At 41.5% G+C, this 4,447-nt stretch overlaps 1 protein-coding gene across 1 annotated transcript in view; it reads right to left on the bottom strand.

Annotated features, from left to right (window-relative positions):
• LOC118320729 (ankyrin repeat and BTB/POZ domain-containing protein 2-like) overlaps positions 1 to 4,140 on the bottom strand; it is a 20,499-nt gene extending 16,359 nt beyond the window's left edge. Inside the window, exon 1 of the mRNA XM_035651789.1 lies at positions 3,953 to 4,140. The gene's annotated coding sequence lies outside the window, so the exon portion shown is untranslated. The remainder of the gene's footprint in view (positions 1 to 3,952) is intronic.
• Positions 4,141 to 4,447: the final 307 nt, after the last annotated feature.

The following is a 4,447-nucleotide window of genomic DNA, read 5'->3' as shown; positions in this document are numbered from 1 at the left end:
AGAGTTCCACCTTATCATGGCTCCTTGCATTTTAGTTAGATTTGTAGTTGTTAAACACAATTCTGTTTTAAAAATATGTGTTTTTTGGCTCCAGAGCAGGTTTCAGGGCTTTATAAAGAAAGATGTAGATGTTAGTAATTAAATATTTTTTAGAATATTGAGCTTCTTCTATCAGATGACAATACCAGGAGTGACCCCAAGACATTTTGAGTTTGAGACCCCTGCTGTAAATATTACAGCTGAGGTCGGTTTTCTGATGGTTTTAGGATGTTTTTATGCAATTGTGTATTTTAACAATCGTGCGTTCTAAGCAAACAATTTAATTTTGTTTTCTTCACAGATTCTATCTGAATATTCGTCCATTCGTACATCACATCCATAAACAGTACTGGGAATGACTGGAAGCTCAGAGACATACTTGATGCCACCCCTGCATACGTCAGTGCCACACCAGTCAAAAAAGTCTGGAAACGCCCCTGTAGGTGCTCTTCTCTTTCCCCCACCCAACACTTTTGACTTCAGCTGTTTTTAACTTGACCAACTGACTTGAGTCGAGCTGAGACAACCAGTTGACACTGCCATGTCGTTCTGAAACTGTTTCATCTCATAATGAATCTTTGGTCTGAAAATAACCTAACCTAACAGTATTTTGTGAAACCACCCTGTGAGCCAGTCAGTGTGGAAACATGTTGCACATTGCATCCTCCCATTCTCTGGAGTTTAGACTCAACTCCACAACTTCCAACTATAGAGGAAACAAGTTTGAACTTGGCGTACTCTGTAGTAAGAGAGCCCAGGTTGAGTCTAGTCCTCAGGTCCATTCAGGTCTATGAGCTAAATGATGAATGCTCTCTGAAGAGTTAAAGCTCTTCTCAACGTTTTAAAGTCACGACCCCCCAGAATAACTCAACCTGGGGGTTGGGGCCACTGTGTCAGAGGTTCAGAGCGCTGCCTGACTGGTTGTACTGGTCAGCTCCCGGTGTAACAAACAGACGAACAATCAGTGACTGACTGAAGTAAAAAGGGTGAAAATTTGTCTCGTTAAAACCTATTTTTTGTGAAAGTATGCGAAGAATGTGATTATATAACTGTGCCATTGTTTCCCCGAGACAAATGAGAGGTGACGCTCTGCAGTCCGGCTTCTAACAGGAGAGAGAAAGCGAGGAGGAGGAACATCCCACTGAGTCCACACAGGCTGGTAATGAGGGAGAAAATTCCTGCTCAACACAGGAGAGAAACTAGTGACTGAATAAATTACATGTTACCGTGATACTGATTAATCCATGGACTTATCAACCTCCATCTGAGGCCACGACTCAACAAATATCTCAACATTAACTGGTCAAGATTGTGAAGAACCTGGTCCCTCCGTGATACACCCAGTTGTCACCATTAGGTCAAAGTTTCCACAACAAATCTCAAAGCCCACCAACCAGAGTCAGATCACATCTCTCCAGAGGACGAATTCATCAGATTTAATGTCCCAGTGACCTTTCCTCTGGCACCAACCTCCGGAAAACATTAAAAAACTGATAAATCATTAGTGTTATTTGATCTGTCCAACAATAGTTTTTTTTATGTAGCCTTAAAATGTTGGTGGTGTGAGCTAAATGTCAAGCTAGCATGCTAATGTTTAGCAAGTATAATGTTCAGTATGTTCCCCATCTTAGGCTGCGTTCAAACCCTGCAGCCAACGCAGCAACCTTTCTATCGACTGTACGTATTTATTCACTCGCAGTCGCCTCCTCAGTAAAATATCTGAAGGTAGCCGCGAATACTGCCCGCTCCATCTGTGACATTAATATTTACCTTCATTCTTTATTCTTCTTTTAATCAAACGTGAACACAAAGATTAGCCTTTAGTGCTCCTCTCGTCCCCTTTTTTACGTTATTTTGCCTGTGGGTGTGAGAAGAAACATTGATTTACAGCTCGGACCGTAACGATGTGATCAGTCTGCACAGCGCTGTGATCGATGCAGTCGTGTGATACAAAGAATACGTATGTTTGAATAAAACTCCAGTGTGAACAGTCGGTATATTTAATGATTTAACACGCAATATATATAGCACCAAACACACCGTACAGCTGAGGCTGATGGGAATGTTTTTAATGTTTATTATCTTTTTCTCAAGATAAAGTTTTATTATTTATGTTATTTTATTCTATTTATGATTTATTAAATGCAGTTCATATTATGTGATTTCAGGCGATGTTGCAGAGTAACACATAAAACAAGTAATACATAATACATTTTTGTGAGTAAGTGTGTGCTCTCGAGGGTAAATTCTTCTGCAGCAGCTCTTTATTCACATAAACAGAGCTGATGTCTGACAGCCTGCCAACACTGAGTGTGTGTGTGTGTGGGTGTGTGTGTGTGGGTGTGTGTGGGTGTGTGTTTGCTTTAACTGTTTGGACTTTGACTTTGACCCAGTTTCATTTTAGTCCACAGGGAGAAGCTGGACTACTAATGCCAAACAGAACAAAGAATACAGCCGATCTTACTATTATTATAGAAACAGTGCTAATAATATCAGGTCCACTGCAGCTGATACGACCACAAAGTATCACTGAATAAACATACTTCAACAGTGTTTGGCCTCTACAAGCTCCTGAGGAATATATCTGTCTCTTTAGCTGCTAAATTCTGTTCACCAGCCAGCATGAGGGTCGGGACCCCCACTATAGGTCGCCAAAGCTTCACAGGGGGTCGCGAGGCCATCTTGATTTTAAGGCTTCCTTGAAACAGGCCTATACCTCAGCATTTGGTTCACTTGTGAAGAAAAGCCTATGTAAATTGTCTAATAGAACAATGGTCAAGCATCAGGGAGAAGAAAACACTAAATTTGTCAAAAAGGAAGCCTATTAAGTCTGATTGTTGTTGTTGTTGTTCATAAAATACAGAATACAGACAGATAATTATATAACAAGTTCCTTAAACAGGAAATAATCAGCTCAGAATTCATCCAAATCACTTCTTTTACACAAACTTCCTGCAGTTACTGAGTTCACTGTTTGGGTTCATTGTTCAGTTTTTAATATAATATGAAATATCCATAGAAAATGTCAGTTTATTAATGATATTACATGTTGGGAAGCAATGCTGTATGAAGATATATCCCATAAGCCCCTGGTGCACTGGTAGAGCCTCATGTAGTATGATGATTTATATTATTACTGATTTTATATTGTTTAAAAGGAAGTTGTTCGAGTGTTTCATGTTTCACACTTTTCTCTCCAACATCAGTTATTATTACATTATTATATATTATATAATATTATCTGACAGGAGGATGAAGAGGTAAGAAGTTGTAGTTGAAGAACAGCAACAAAAAGTTTCTCCTGTCACACGGGAAAACAGAAACATGTGTTTGTGTGACGGACTGTGAACGTTTCACACAATGTCAGTGTGAAGTTTCTTTACATCTAAAGTCCTCTTTCCTCTGGAAATCAACATTACATTATGTCTACAGGTAAAAGAAGACAGATATTACATGTAAAACAAATATACTGAAATCAAATCAAACTAAATCAGAATAAAGTTACTCAACAGGCGACACAATGTTTAATTTACATGCAAGTTGTAAAATCAGGTCAATTTTTCTACAAAATAAGAGAAAATATAGAAAATATAAGGCTTCAACTAACTTTTAACTAATTAAATGAGACAAAATTAAGAAAATATAACTTTAATTTCCCAGAATCAGGAGGCAGATTCTTTATATGATGTGTTTAAATGTTTAATTTAAAATGATATAAAACAGAAAGTCCTCTCAGACTCAAGAAGCTGGAAACAGATTAATAATCTGTCCTGTTATTAGTCATAATATTATTAGTTTGACAACCAGTGGAACCAATATAATGTTTTTATTTATTATTTTAACTTTTACTTTGTTTTAAAAAAAGGTTTTATGAGGTACAAGTAAGTGTGTGTCGTGAGGTACCTGAACTCACCATTGGCATTTTTACCACAGATGAGGTGTTCGCAGGTCTGCAGGATTCCCCACAGCTCCGCGTCGTTGTTCACGGTTCCCTCCAGCAGCTCCGCGGTCACCGGGCCGCCGGTGAGTCCTCCGCCCCGCTGCTGCTCCTCCTCCCTCCGGTCAGCCTCACCGTCCTGCAGCGGCCGGTCCGACCCCTCCCTCCACCAGACTCTCACGCACAGCCGTCAACACACTGCGGCGTATCGTGCACGCGGCACCGACACGCGCGGTCTCCACCATCCACCGGAAGAAGCGCCCCACGGAGAGCGCGAGCCCCGCAGCGGCGACTTGCTCCGCTGGCGCGCGGTGGTCCTCCCGGAGCTCAGCAGTTGCAGGGAACAACCGCGCGCACCGCGGAGGAGGGACGCACTGCTCGGGCCAGACCCAGCTCAGCACGAGCCTCGCGCGCTCTGCACCTCCAGGCGCGTGCACCGCCCGTGGGAGCTCCGCTCACAGCCGCGCGTCC

This window comes from Morone saxatilis, unplaced genomic scaffold, assembly GCF_004916995.1.
Source record: "Morone saxatilis isolate NCDOM2014 unplaced genomic scaffold, NCSU_SB_2.0 Contig11, whole genome shotgun sequence".
Lineage (NCBI taxonomy): Eukaryota > Metazoa > Chordata > Actinopteri > Moronidae > Morone > Morone saxatilis.
Note: the sequence above shows the minus strand (reverse complement) of the source record. Positions and strands in the feature narration are given on the sequence as shown.